Source organism: Eublepharis macularius, chromosome 5 (genome assembly GCF_028583425.1).
Source record: "Eublepharis macularius isolate TG4126 chromosome 5, MPM_Emac_v1.0, whole genome shotgun sequence".
NCBI classification, from domain to species: domain Eukaryota; kingdom Metazoa; phylum Chordata; class Lepidosauria; order Squamata; family Eublepharidae; genus Eublepharis; species Eublepharis macularius.
In genome coordinates, this window is record NC_072794.1 from 120958363 (window position 1) to 120973878 (window position 15516).

The window sequence follows — 15516 nt, forward strand, 5'->3', positions numbered from 1 at the left end:
TAGCAATTATGTCTCCCTTTTTTAAAAAAAAATCCCTGCAAGCAGAAAACAAACGCATCATTTCGACTCTGACCGCTTTTCCGCTGAGCTATTTTCCTACTTGCAGACACCGCGCCGAGGCATTACAGCCTACTGTCCCCCTCCAAGACTCGATCGCCTCCTGCTGCGGCAAATGCAAGCGCAGCTCCACTTTAAGCCGTTCGCAGTGGGGACTGGTGAGAGGAAACGTTCTCTGTACATGCTCAGAAACGCCCTTTTCGCTCGGCCTCCTCCGTTCCGGAAAGGAGGTCTGGAGGTGAGTTTCGCCGCGTGTCGCGTAGCGCGCCGCCCCTCTGGCCAGTCCGCCACCCGGCCCAGTTCCCAGGACTCGTCGTGCCGCTCCGCCTCCCCCCACCCCGGTCTCGCAGGCTCCTCCCCCGCCGGCCCGGCTGCCCCTCCCCAGACTGAGGGAGGAAAGGGGGGCGGAGCGGATGAGCCTGCCGCCGCCGCCGCGCACTGTGGAGCTGCCGAAGCCCCGGCGAGAGCAAGCAGCCGAGAGCCGGAGCAGGGAAGGAGGCAAGCGGGCGGCCAACTCGGCTCGCCCCGGCAGGCAGCGGCAACGGGGTGAGTGTGGCGGCAGGAAGGGGCGGCGGCGGCGGGCCTGGGCTCTCCCAGCCGGCCCGAAGTGGGGCCCGGTCGCCTCCCTTCCTCCCTCTCCCGCAGTCAGGCCGAGGGGCCCTGCCGCTTTCCCTTGGCTCGGGGCCCGGGAGGGACGGAGGAAGGGCCGAGAGACCGCAGCGCTTTCCTCCGGAGCAGGCGAGGACAAGAGGGCGCCTCCCGTCGTCCGCCCCGGAGAAAGAAAGGCAAAAGGCCGGGTGGGGTGGGAGGAAAAGAGCAGCGAGAAGGCATGACGCTTGGCCGGGGAAGGGGCTCTGAGGAAGAGGCAGTGACAGGCTGGAGCTGGGCCGGGGAAGTGGCCGGCCGGCCGGCCTGTGTGCAGAGGTGCGGGGATGAGGTCTCTCCCTCGCCCCCCGCCCGCGGTTGCAAGGAGAATGATGGACAATCGCTGACGAGCAAGAGGTTGAAACGAGGAATTGTCCAGTTTTGGTGGAGGCGGGAATAGGGCAATTATGCGATTCCTCAGTGTATGCCTCCCCCCCCCCCCCGCGCATTTGAAGGAAATTAGCAGGCCTGCTTCAGGGAAATTTAATGGACTGGCAAGGGAGGGAGGATGTTCCAGCCAAAGATATCGCAAACGCAGAGCTCCCCAAAGGTGGTGAGGGGCCACTAGCGAAGTGAAGGGAGTAACGAGGTGCTTGCAGGTAACCCATGGGGAGTGGATGGTTGCTCACTGTAGGGGAATTAGATGAATGGTGGGATGGGTCTTTGTGGGGCAAGTGGCAGCTGGAATACTCTGGTCCTACTGTGTTGGAGTTTCCCCCTTAGTGGGTGTGTGCAGTGGAGCCCATGCAGATTAATTTTCAGATTCATGCTTGCTACTGTGTAATGTGCTCAGCACTGACATGATATCAGTTCTTTGTGTGTCTGGCGTCTTTGTGATATATAACTGCATTTCCTTAAAAGTCAGTATAATTACTCATTAGGTTTTGGCAGTGGCATCTTACCTTTGTTTGAGATCTTCTAGTATCTTACCATCCCCAAAGCAGACATGGAACACCTTTAGCCATTTGTCTCCAACATGTACCCTGACAGCTGGCGACCTACAGTTTCTTTAATGCAGTGGTTGGGGCCTGACCCCTCACTTTAGAGTCATTGGCACGTGGTGCTACATTTTGCAGTGAAATGCTTGAGCCAGCTCCCCTTCCTTCCCTACTCTGTTTGGAGCTTTGCTGGTGCCAGCAATGGGGAAGTGAAATACACAGTTTCCCCACAGTTCCCATGCAACAGGATATAAGAAGAAGAAAGCAGGCGCCAGAGATCTAGTACTTCTCTGTTTGGTTGTTGTGGTTGGTAGGGAAGGTCCTCAGTAGCCTGGCTTCTTCATGCTGCTTTTGGGTTCATCCTGATGCTGCCACCCTATTTCTGGATTAGAACAGTGGTAGGACTTCTCATCCCTTCTGTAAGAGTGACTTTGCTGGTGGTGTATTTCAGTTGAAGGATGTCTGTTGGTTTTTGTGGTACCTGTTTTTATGGGTGTGTGTTTCTAGACAAAAGTCTTCTCTTGTTAACACTGCTTTTCATTAATACAGACCATTTTAACCAATGTATGTTTCTGACAACCTTGACACAGTGGGATACCCCTTTTATCAAGTTTGTAGGAAGTTTGTGCTAGAGCTCTTCAAGAGGCTAAATGCATAGCCCTGGAATTTAAATATAGAGAGAATCTCAGTGTAACCAAGTTTTTGATGGATAAGTTCTACAGCCAGGGTTTTGTGATGCCTTGTGTTGCTGGCACAGGCACCGTCCACAAGGCATTTATGTGTGCGTCCTCCTACCCCACAATGAGAAAAGTGCAGCAGTTAGGAATCATTGGGGCCCAGGAATCTCTGTTTTCCAGGAACGTGGGTTGATGGTTTCATTACTGCTTAATAGCAATTCTTCGTTCAGTGGGTGTACTTTCTGAGGTGACCTTGTCTGGCTGGTTTAGCTATGGAACTGCAGTCCTTGCATTATAACTACACACCAACGGAAAACCTCTTCATGTAACTAGCCAGGAGTCATTGTAAGGGGAAATTGCATTGTTGGATTTGATTAGGGTAAATAAAAATGAGCTATGTTGTGTAAAAGATGGACTATTTTGTGCCTTCTGGTAGCTGATTATTTCAGCAGTGGAATTAGGGCTGTTTCTTCATAGTAGTGAAATTTGAAGGTGAGCATTTTGCTAGCAACTTGCTTTTAGTATGGTACTGAGGTTTTGGAGCAGCCAGAGGCTGCTGAAGTTGGTAGAGCTATCAAATTAACAAGCAGGCATTATTGGTAGGTATAAGTCTTGTAGTGCATTATCCCTGCTGGCATCATTGAGTGAGCTTTTGAGGGGAAAAGTGACCTTCTATCATTCATGCTGTTGCCTGTCTGTAGCACTTCCTATTTTGAAAGAGCATATTGCATTTCCTTTTTAGACATATTGTTACTATTTGCAGTTTGTCTCTGGGCTGGCAGTGATGGTGTGGGGAGGGAAAGGAGTATGTTGAGTGTCATGTTGACTCAAATTGGTGCCAGTATGACGGAGGTGAGTGATTCTGTTCTATGTACATCACTTCCTTCCTGAGCAGTACCCTCATCTTGTCAAATTTGCATGTATTTAAAGAGTCCTGAGAGACTGAAATCTCATTTGTGTGACTCGTAAAGTTATCCTAAATAACTTAAGCCTGCCATTGGCTTAGTATATATCATGTTTCAATTCTGAAACCTCTAACATCCCGTGTATATCGGGAAAGGACTAGGTTATATCTTTGTGACTATAAGACTTGCAAAATAGTTGACTCGCTACATTAGTAATCCCTGGGGTGGTATTCTTGTGCCATTAGCTGTTAGGTGATTTGCTAAAAAGAGTAGAGTAACTTTCTATATCTATACTACAATGTAGGAAACCAGAGTAGCATCTATACACATGAGAAACTGGTTTGAAATAGTAAGTAAAATGTTGTGAGTTTTAAAAAATCAGCAGTAGTTCCTGCTAACGAAATTATTGTGGCATATATCTTTAAACTGAAATACGCCCCCCCCTCTTAAACAGATACTTACAACACAGGTGTTGCTATCTTGTGTGAATGAATGGGAAAGTGAAGCTGAGATGAAGTTTAGTAAGTAGCTTGTTTGCCCAGATCATGTAGAATTTTACTGCTTGTTTTAAACATAGCAGCAATTTGCTATATTTGTATGACAGTGTTTGTTATAAAGTGCAAAGTGTTTGTGCTAAAGAATGTTGTGCAATTTGAAGCAAGGTTTAAAATAAGATAAATTAGCTGGGTTTTCAAGTCCCCATTTCTGTTACAGTCCATGGCATCCTCCAAGGAAAGTGATTTCCTGTTATGGGATTCTCTCTGAATCTGACACACGAGACCACAACCAGAAGAAATCAGTAACTTCTCTCCATTTTGACCGCATGCAAAGGATTCTTTGGATTGTGCTGTTATGTTGTAAAATGTTTACTTGAAGTTTCTCCAGTTTGTTGAAGGAATGGATGTTTGTGCAAAAGAGCAGCTGTTGTGTGCGACTATATTTATTTTAATTGGGTGTATATGGAAAAGGAGCTGAGAGGATTGTGCCCGTAAGTTTTTGTGGCAGCAAATTAAGAAAAATTGACTGCTCCAAATGAATAAATGTCATTGCCATAAGCAAATATTTAATCTTTTGTTCTAGGAACTGAATTTTGAACTTTTCATCTTGCAAGTTTCAAGTCTTTCGTGCAACTGATGAACAGATTAGGACAGTTATGAACCAATAGCATCACATGGATAGTTCGTAAGGTGGAGTTGAACTGTAACAGGAAGTCCTGTGTTCTATTTTCATACAGGATATTTTCATCAAAGCTTAATGTTTCAGCAGAACAACGATTACTGCTTCAGAAGGCTGTAAGATCATGCATGGTAGTGAAGAACTTGCTTCATATGCTTTAATAAATGTATGGCAGATGAATTTCTCCTCTAGCAATTGGGTTACCATTAATTGCCATTAATATTACTAAGGAAACTGTATTATGCCCTTATAATAATCAGAGAGTAAATGTTATGGATAAATCAGGCACACAATGGTCATATTTTGGGTAGATTGTATTTGTCTGAGCAAGTTGTGATAGAGTTTGTAGATGGTAAAACTGATACATACATGAATATAAAGGCTAACTAAAAATTAATATAGTTTGGGGCTGCTATATACATTATGTGCTCATACATCTGGGAATGCATTCAGGGTTTCCAGATGGATATATGGTTATGTGTGTTTCATACTTTGTGTATGCTTCAGAAAACAAGTGCAATGCCGTTATTTCCCTGCTGCCATTAGAACTGTACTTACCTTGAACTACCTATAGCTTTTCAGCCATATTCTAAGCATGTTTAACTCAGAAATAAATTCCACTGAGCTCAGTGGGAATTACTCCCTAGTAAGTGTGTTTTTCAGCCTAGATCCAGCTTTTGGAGCTGAATTTAGTGCAGGTTGCTTATAGTTATTTGTTCTAATGCTTCTGTCATCCAGTTCTATAAAGACTATTGGAATAGTTCACACAATTGAAATCACACACTGAGCAAGCATGTGTGCTGATGTGCCAAATGCTATAGATTTCATGCCCCTTCCCACACACTGGAGGGCATTGTTGGCATCAAGAGGAATTTAGTTTGGCAGCTACAGAATGTGAAGAAAAAAAAATCTTTGTGGGAATGAGCCTTTAGAAATCTATGCTGATACAGAATTACTTTTTTCTAAGCAATATATTCAATTTTGTGCTATAGAAACTGAACTTGAGCCCATATTGGTACTCCTACTCATGGCTGTGTTTACAAATCATATAAACATATGCTGGCAGCAAAATACCCAAAGCATGGCAAACATTTTGAGCTTGAAGTTTATTATTTGTGGTAAATCCTTTGAGGATTAAGGATTGTGGCAAAGCTGTGGATCTCCTAAAGCATAATGCATCGGAGCATGTAAAACTTATAAAGCGTGCAATACATACACCAAAGAATCTAGTAGCACCTTTAAATGGGTAACAAATTTATTGTGGCATAAGTTTTCATGAACTAGAGGCACAATTTTTATCAGATGTAACAGTATACACTTGTGATAATCCAACACTAATTTGATTTCAGTGGGAGATAGTGAGTGATGTAGCAAATCGCCAGATCAGAACGTTCAAAACCAGAATGTTTTTCAGAACTCTAGTGGATCATTAGTAGAATGCTATGGATTTATGGTACTCTAAAATAAGAAATGTCCTTGTTTTCTATGAATCTGAGGATGAGAAATAGAGGAGTCTCTCTGAAAACAAGAAACATCCCACAGACCTAGCCTGAAAGAACCTGTGTGCATATTGCGTGATTCTTGTACTGAACCCCAATGCAATCACAGTAGTTATGCTAATAATGGATGCTGTAACTTGTGCCTTTATAAATCTATGTATGTACACTTGGAAACTTTGCACTTGGACTTTCCGACATGCTCACATAGCTGTTTGAAGAAATTGGCATGTTATCCTTGGGAAGCAGCGGTGTAACACTAGAGAACCCGCTGCCACATTATCTTCCATATCTGTTGTGGAGCTACCCTTATTGAGGATATGCTTTGTTATGTTGGCTCATTTAACTCTTAGACATCTCTAAATGCATTCTTCCTTATGCTAGAGGGAGAAGAGCTCGTTTGTTTTTAGCCTTCGAATTTCTTTCACTACTAAGTTGTATAGCAGTTATTGACTTCTTTTAGGCTAGGAATATTGGCCTGTAAGGCCAAAGTCAAATAAGAACAGATTTGAGGTGTTGAGAGGGAGAATTTATGCGTCAGTTTAGCAACATGCCTGATGGTACACAAAGCAGTGTCCTAGTAGCACTTATGTGGTGTTATATAGAGGAGGAATAAAATACAGGCACAGTATTTATTTAGATGAAGTCAAATGCAGATGCTGCAATGAGCGCAGAACATAACAAAAAGACTGCTGGTTGCAAATAGACTGCTGTCAGCAGTTAAGATTTCTGAACATATTACCCCAAAGCTTAAGATCGTTACATTTGTTGCCAGTTTGCTTCTGTGTTCAGTACAAGGAGCTGGTGCTAATAATTAAAAATCCATATCTTTAGAGCAGGGATTCTTAGTGGTCCTCCACACAGGCCAGTAAGAACTGACTCTGCTTTTACCATCTTGGTGGCTGCTCCTGTTTGATGGAATGATCTTCCCAACCATGTGAGGAAAACCCCAGCTTTGCAAAGATTCCAAAATCTTCAAGAGCTTTTGGAGAAGAGGTTAGTCAGTAGGATGAGCAATTAGAGATGGCTTGTTTTTTGTCTTGTTCTTTTGTATTGTTTCTGTGGATTTAGATTTCAGCTAGTTTTTAATCATGTAAATTGCTTTGAGTCCTATCGATTGGGAGAAAAGTGAGGTAGAACTACTTAAACCAATGCCAAGAGAACATTTGTTGCACAATCGGGTACTGTAGGCATAAATTGGGGCCCAAGTCTTCATAACGTCCTACTAGATTGATTGATAGGCAAGCATAATTTTGTGCGTAAAATATTTTCAAGCATGTTTGACTTCTCGAAACGAGTATTCCTCCTACTCACCCCTTCCTGCTTCCTACATACAAACAAGTGGTAGCAGTGAGTGATAACTGATTAATTTTTGTGCACTTTTCCTAAAGTGCCTTTTTCCTAGGCCTTATCCCACATCACCAATATTTAGGGCTAACCATAACTTTAGTCTTTGGAGGACAGTTGGGGTGTGTAGTTGGCGGGGAATGAAAATAACCAGGTTTCAAGGATAACAAAGAAAGCAAGTAGTTTAGTGTTGGCTAATATGAATGTCAGTAATGGTTTTATGTAAAGAAAAAGAAGCAGTATAGTATGCTGTACTCGAGAAACAAATGCACGCAATAGTCTGTTCCAGCCAATGCTCAACTTGCTCATTTCTTTGATGTGAAACCTGTATTTTTTGACAGTATGTTGAGAGTAGGCAAGGTTGCAACCTGTTACAGCCTAGTCAGGATGCACTCATAGAATTGTGAGGAAGTAGATTGAGCTGTGTCTATTGAGTATCTCCTATTTCTTAATGTGCATGGCATACTGGCAGTGCATGAAACTCTGAAATAATTGTTTCCACTGATAGCTGAAGTTGCTTGTGCCTGTTCATTATACACAAGAAAATTATGACCACTTCAGATAGTTTTATTATGCAACCAGGATATCTGCTGGCGTATTGTGTATATCTAAGGTGGAAATGAAGACCGTTGAGTTACATTACTTTTATTTTCCTTGATTAACCTTGAATCTAGCAGAGCATTTCTGAAGACAGAAGATGGGGGCAACTTTTGCCTCTCCTCACCTGTTGTAGGTACCCATCTCCCTCCTTGCTGTTCCTAGGGGATCCTTTTCCCACAAGAGCAACATTTTGAGCTGCATTGGGATAAGAAAGATGAGAAAATCATGCTCTGCTAATGGAAATCCCTTCTGTCAGTCACAGTTTCCAGTGGATCCAAGTTATTGGACTTTTATTCAGGTTTCTATGAAGATGTTTTCTAGAATTCTGTTTTAATATTACATGCTTAGAACTTCAAATTATCATGAAAATAAACACCAAGTATTGCATAGGAAACTTTACTTTTGTTAACCCTTTCTGTCATTATTTAAGCACCTGTTCTGAACTTCTGTGGCAGCTACTGTTTTCCATCTGTAGCTCTAGAGATTTTCATACCTCTGATATTGGACAACGGACTCTCTTGGAAACACGTGAACCTTTGTGAATGGCGTACTAGCCACTATAGTGCATTCCCTGGGTACATCTAGATTAGATTATAGCAATACATGGTACAAGGGGCTGCCCTTGAAAAGTGTTTGGAAACTTCAACCAGTGCCAAATGCTGGAGAGGGTCATATGGAACGTATTACCTCAGTTTTGCTCCATCTACACTGGCTCCCAGTCTGTTCCTGGGCAGAAGTCAAGGTGCTGGTGTTGATCTTTAAGGGTTATATGGTTTGGGACCAGCTTGCCTGAAGGACAACCTACTCCCTTAGGAACCTATCTCACCACTACGGTCATCTTTGGAGGCCCTGATTTGAGTTGCCCTACCTTCTTAGGTTAGGTAGGTGACAACCCAGGGGAGAGGCACACAGCACAAAACTCTGGAATTTTCCCTCCAAGGAGACTCATCCATCCCCTCCTGTTGCTGCTATCTTCCAGTGCGTGAGGACTCTTGTTTAATCTAGTTTTCCTTCTGTGGTCCCTCCTGCTTTCCCTAGGCTTTAATTTTTGTTTGTATGTTTTTTGTATTTTAGCTTTGGCTTTGCTGATGTGTTTGTTTTAATGTTTTTAAGAGATGTTTTTATTATATATGTTTTTAATCTGTTAGATGCCTTCATACCCCTGATGGGGGCAGAAAGGCAGGATATACTTTTTCTAAATAAATCAATGAACACATAACAAGAGCGTGAATCCTCTGCATACTTTCCCCTAGTTTGGATTAATAGAATGAATGTTTCTGTTTGTGCTGTGGAATAGTTTTAAAAACTAGTTATATTTGTCTATGCTGTCTTCCTCCACAATTTGTCCTCTAAGGAATAATTTTCTGGGTTTGATTCTATATGCTTGGTTACTCTTCAGATACTATTCTCTAGATTCTGTGTTCCTCACTAGAATTTAATGCACTGAATATGTGACTGTTTTATCAGTTTAAAATTCTGAAAAAGTATGCCTCTGGGGAATGGCTAAAGATGTGCTGCTTCTGGTTACTATACTGAATTTGTATTTTTTACTAGTTCAAAAAGTTATTTATTCTCACAGCATAAAGCTTCAAGGATAAAACCTGGTTACACTATAAATTATGTTGTCTCAGTTTCACTTTGTAGAGAATTTTCAGCCTTTGAAACAACTGTAAGATTAAAGGGCATTAATCTACGCTCTCAAGGCCCCAGTTGAATATGTTCTGAATTGATCTGATCTAGCTTTCCCCTAATAAACATTTAAGCAGCCTACGACAGAGTTCTCAAAGGTCAAATGAAATGTGTGGTTTCTGAGGCACATTGTTGGTAACTTGTCTCTAATCCTTGACTGTGTTTGAAACATAGCATTTTAAATCTAAACATGATTTATATAAAAATTGAGAGCTAGTAAGTCAAGGCCTGGTTCTCTTGTATCATTCATATTAGAGAGTTGGTAGCTGTAGTGTTTAGTTTGTTAGATGGCAGAGTCTCAGATCCTGGTTAGATATGAAGCTTATTGGGTCACTTTGGCAAGTGTCTGTTCAGCTGCATTCAGACTTCATAAACAAAACTTATTTTTGTTAGGCAGGGATCCAATTTATTGTCAGGCTTACACAATCCTGTGTTTCTTTCACCATGCTGAGGTTAAAACCCAAAGTTCATTATAACTTCGGTTTGTTGTGATGTGCTGTTCAGGCTCTTTAATAAATCAAGGTGGGGGGTGGGGGGATGGATTTCTTAATTTGGATTATAAACAGGTGTTTTTTATCACCTGTATTAAATTTAGATTTTCCTTTCAGACATTTTAAAGCATAGCAATGATCTCTCAAATGGCAGTAAAGCACACTGGGTTAAAGGCTGCTTTTCTATGTGAAAAAGAGAAGTGATTTCTGATTTTAAGCATTGTAAATGACCCAATAAGTCATGTATGTTATTTATTACTACATGCTTCTTGCTGAACCCTGGGCCAGTAAGACCTCAGAGGTGTGAGGTTCCAGCAGATATCATTCTGTAGTGTATCATAACTGTCTGCTGCAACTGTATTTCTTGTCTTTCTGTACACTTAGGCTCCGCAACCCTGTGTTGCTTTTTTGATACTTACAGGAGGCTGCTGGAAGGCAGGAAAAATTCACCAGTGCCTTCATGGAATCCAGTCCATAATTACTAGTTGCTAAACTTTTTTGAATGTCCAAATACTCTGTGCTTTGAGAAAAACTATTTCAGTCTTTTTCTAGCTTAAAAATCCCATTAACACATTTAAGTGGTTCTTTAAGCTTCTAATTGTATTTTCGAATCTTGTGGCTTCACTGGAATGATCCCTAGTCACTTTCAGTTTTTCAGCTGAAGTCTAGTGGTGTGTGTTATGTGCTGTCAGGTTGTTTCTGACTTGTGTGACCCTATGAATGAAAGACTTCCAAAATGACCTGTCATTAACACGCTTGCTCAGATCTTGACGACTGGAGGACGTGGCTTCCTTTATTAAGTCTTCCTCTCTTCCTACTGCATTCATTTTTTCCTAGCAAATTTGACTTTTCCTGAGAATCTTGTATTCTCATGATGTGACCAAAGTATGATCGCCTCCGTTTTGGTTTTTTAGCTTCTAGAGAGAATTCAGGCTTGATTTGATCTAGTAGCCACTTATTTGTCTCTTTGGCTGTCAGTAGTATCCCTAAAACTTCTCCAGCACCACATTTCAAATGAATCAATTTTATTCTGGTCAGCTTTTTTCACTGTTCAACTTTCACATCTATACATAGTAATGGGAAATACCATAGTGTGGATTATCTTGGTCTCCAAAGAAACATCATTATCTTTTAAAGATCTTTTCTTGTTGCCTCATGGCTGCTCTTCCAAGTCTGTTTTCTTCTGATTTCTTAGTTGTAGTCTCACTTGTGGTATGGCTCTCATTTTGCATCAGTTGATACTGTTGGTATGAAAGTTTTATATTGCCTATACAAATGGAGAAAAAAAGAACCCCGTGATGCAGAGTAGTAAGCTGCAGTACTGCAACCCAAGCTCTGCTCACCTGAGTTTGATCCTGGCAGAAGCTGGACTCAAGTATCTGCCTCAAAGTTGACTCAGCCTTCCATCTTTCCGAGGTTGGTAAAATGAGTACCTAGTTTCCTGGGGGTAAAGTGTAGATGACTGGGGAAGGCAATGGCAAACCACCCCGTAAAAAGTCTGCCAAGAAAACGTCGTGATGCGACGTCCCCCCATGGGTCAATAATGACTTGGTGCTTGCACAGGGGACTACCTTTACCTTTTACCTATATAAAGGGAGAATTAATCATTGTGAATCAGGATGTTTTTACCATAGTATTACTTTGACTTATCTGGACCCACGTGATTTACAAGGTTGCATTTGTTAAAGGGAAGCTCCAATGAAATTTAGTTAGAGCAGAATAAATATGCAAACTATTCAGCATTAATAAAATGAAACCTTCAAGTGGCATTTTATTATTTGCCATGCTTTTTCAATGTATGCTTCTCACAAGAGCATTCCAAATTGATACTTTACCATTTGCTTTGAGGTGCTCAGTTTCAAACTAGGGCACTGAAGCAAAAGCTTTTATTCACAAGGCCTTTACGATGCCTTTTCTTACACTTCATTGAGGCACTTGCATCTGCCTAGTACTTTGTCTCCTTGACACTGTTTTGATAATGTATCAGTATCAGAGAGCAGAGGCTCCCATGATTGGCCTTTGTATCACTCCATTCTCTGTTGACTTGGAGGATTGAGATAAATGGGACCTAAATTGGATTAGGTTCACAAAATTATCTGAGAATTTAAACTGTGTTCATAGATATGGTGTCTGAATGCACAGCTTGCATGCTGTGTTCTTTTGACATTGGCCTCTTGGCTTTTTTTAATAAGCAGGTTTTAAATTCACTTTTGCAGACATCTCAGATCTAATGTTTTCTTTTGGTGCTTTGGTGTTATCACAATTGTGTTAATATGTTAATTTTCAAATACTCTTCTTGAAGCCTGTGACAAGATCACATCTTTTCCCAGGTATCTCATTGAAGTTTCAAGCATTGTCTCACTCTGTCAATATTGTCTTGAAGCTAATAATTTATATATGGAACCATCCATTATCCAAGGTGTTTGTTACCTAAGTTTCATACTTCTGAAAATGATATGCATGGGGAAAAAACCTAGTATGTTTAACTTGCTGATGTAAGTGGGAATCGGAGGCCCAAGTAGTTACATCTCAGAATTTCTCTTTGCTGTGTGGTCTCCATGGCAGACCAATACTGGTAGAATTAATCAAGTTAAAGATACTTCTATGTTATGTGACTCTGACCTTCAGAGAAAAGTGGATTTCCTGAAGTGTTCATAAATTACGTGCCAGATTGTTTATTAATTTTGCATGTCAAATATTCTATATTCTTCTGGTGTATTATGCCTACTCAGATGTTGAATCTAATTCATTAATATGAAACCTATGTGCATTTGAGAATTTAATGAGAAAAAAGCGGAAGGGTGAAGGGTTGAGATTCTTCCATTGCGGTGGAGAATGTTTAATTTGAATCTATTTTTCTAACTGTTTTAATGTCCCATCTGACAGATCTCTGGGAAGAGAATGTGTTTCTGCGACTCTGTCACGGTGGGGAAGTATTGCCTTGTAACATGTCAGAGTTTCAGGAATAAGAATAACCTGACACAGAAAATGAAGGACTTTTGCTAAACACTTGATGTGAAGGTATTATAAGTTTTACATATGTGAGAGACTGGAACATGTAATATGGAGTCTTTAGGAATGTGTATTGAGAAGAATGAACCATGGCAGCTCTACAATGCTTGATAGCAAAACCAGACTGGCTAGAAGTTGTATTAATGCAGTTTACATTAGGAATATTTCCTGTTTGCTGAATTTTGTGGAAGGTGGTGAGGAGGAGGTGGCAGCTACACATTAATTATTAAACAGGCTTTCAGAAGGAGTGGAAGTAAGTGGTGGTTCCCAAGTTCCTCTTCATATAGCAGTTTTGTCTTCTGGGTATAAGACTTGGAATTTCAGAGAGCAGATGATTAAAATGAGGATTCCCAAATGATGGCTTATTTGATTGTATGAGTGAGCTACCCGACAGCTAATTTTCCAGTCACCTGGGTGAAATTTGAAAGCAGTGGTCATGTAGTAGTTAGTTTCCTGTTTCTACCCGAGAATCAGTAGTATGTCTGTAGCATGAAAAGACCTTAATAAAAACTTTCCCTCCATCATTCTTATTCAACATATCCAGTAAATTTAGCAAGGTACATGATTTAATTAGGCAAAGATATTTTTTAATTCACTCCTACTGATCCTTCTGTAAGCGCTGATTTCTACATGTATGTATGTTACTGGAATGCAGTAATTCAGTGTCACATCATTTTATTTGTTATTTACATTAGTCTGACTTGTAGCAGAATGTGTGTGCAGCCTCAAAGTATTATGTGCAGAAGCTAAGAGATGATATGTAAAGTTCCCTGTAACAGTGGACTTGTGCTGATTTTTGCATGCATGCAGAAGTCTTTACTTGATGTTGGTCATAAAGTGATGAACATAGTTGTGTTAACTTGCACTTATCTTCCCATTCTAACAAGCAGTCCGTAAGGGGCACATTTTGAATTGCTGTGAAATTTATTACATTCATGTTACGTAGTAGTTAATCTTATTTGATGATGTTTAACTGGAGCTATGGTTAAAGTGACCATTTATGTTAAAGTAGGCTGCTTAACATCTACACATATGAATTCCTTATGTAAACATATTGTGGAGTAAATAATACCATCGAATGAGTTGACTCCAAGTGAGATTGAATCCGAACTATAATCGCACAGTTAAGAAATGAAGAACAGCCTGTAATGGTTTTGTAAAGTTATAGGAATGGAACAAGGTCAGTTGGGATCTTGCATGCTAAAATGAGAATAGAGTTCAGGGTGAAACAGCATGGATTGCTAAAATAAGATAGAATATGATATAAAATGAATGAATATTCAATATTCAGTGTACTCCTTACCTTATATGAATTATACCCACTTGTGGAAGGCTTAAATGGCAGTAGTGGGAAAAGGATTTTAAGAGCATTGCTTCAGCTGAATAAATAGAACAAAGTAGGAGTTGAAAATAGATTTTTAGTCTATTTTTCTGTTACCCAAAACACAAGCCTGAGGTAAAAGGGGGACATTTTAATACACAACTCTCAGTTTGGAACAATAAATCTCAGATAAAGAAATGTGAGTTTGTATTCCTTTAGCTTAATGCCCAGTTAAAGTTACTTTTTGCTCCAAATAGTGTTCTTCCCACTTGGTTAGTCCAGCGCAACCAACCCAAATAGTGAGGGGTTGCTTGAATTGGGACTAGAACATGTAGTGAAATAGACAAGAATGAAACTTAAGATAGAAAGGAGGGAGTCCTTAAAGAGGGTGCAGTGGGGAAGGGCTGGCTGGCAGTGAGGCAGGCAGTAACGGGAATGCAGAAGTTTAGCAAAGGTATACAGGAGAAAAAAGATGTAGAGGGCTGATTTTGGGAAGGAGAGAAGAAATCATACCTATCTTTCTTGATGAAGAAGGGTCTGGCAACTTCATATTTGTGATAGTAAGAACCAGCTACAAAAATGGTGGTGTTGGGGGGTTGGGAATGCCTGTCATAAGCATCTGAATTACCTGAGTGCCGGTGGAGAAAATCTGCTATTGGTCTCTATTTAGTGCAGAATGATGGCATTGGGTCAAAATGTCAGAACCAGTCTTCTCATTTGTGGGCCTTGGATTGTGTTCTGATTGGTGCCTTTTTGGGATCCAGAGCCCACTGGTACAATTTCAAGATCAGTGCTGTAATAGGATGGAGCAACCCATTTACGGTAGAAGGAAAACTGAATAAACATACCTAAAATGTATTTGATAGAGGGAAATTGATTTAGACAAGGTGGCATTCCTATAGATCTGCAAATAATGGCCCAGAGATGGGCAAATGGCCTTTCCTGGATTTCTGATTCTATTGCCTGTATTTGTATTTTTGGAAGGAGATTTAAGAGCTTTGTTTATTATCTTGTGGACTTAAGTGTCCAAAAGGGCTTGAGGGGCTCCGGAGGTTCAAAGAAGTCTTATTGATATGTTTCCAGAATATTCAGAAAATCAGACTGCTCCCTGCCAGGCATGCCTTAAATTCATTCTTTGATCAAAAAACCAGTTTTCAGTATT

At 40.8% G+C, this 15516-nt stretch overlaps 1 protein-coding gene across 2 annotated transcripts in view; it reads left to right on the plus strand.

Moving 5' to 3' along the window:
* The first annotated feature begins 441 nt into the window (after positions 1-441).
* The window catches only part of RAP1A (RAP1A, member of RAS oncogene family), a 114957-nt gene continuing 99882 nt past the window's right edge, over positions 442-15516 (plus strand). For both annotated transcript variants that reach the window (XM_054980845.1, XM_054980846.1), the window contains exon 1: positions 442-603. The gene's annotated coding sequence lies outside the window, so the exon portion shown is untranslated. The remainder of the gene's footprint in view (positions 604-15516) is intronic.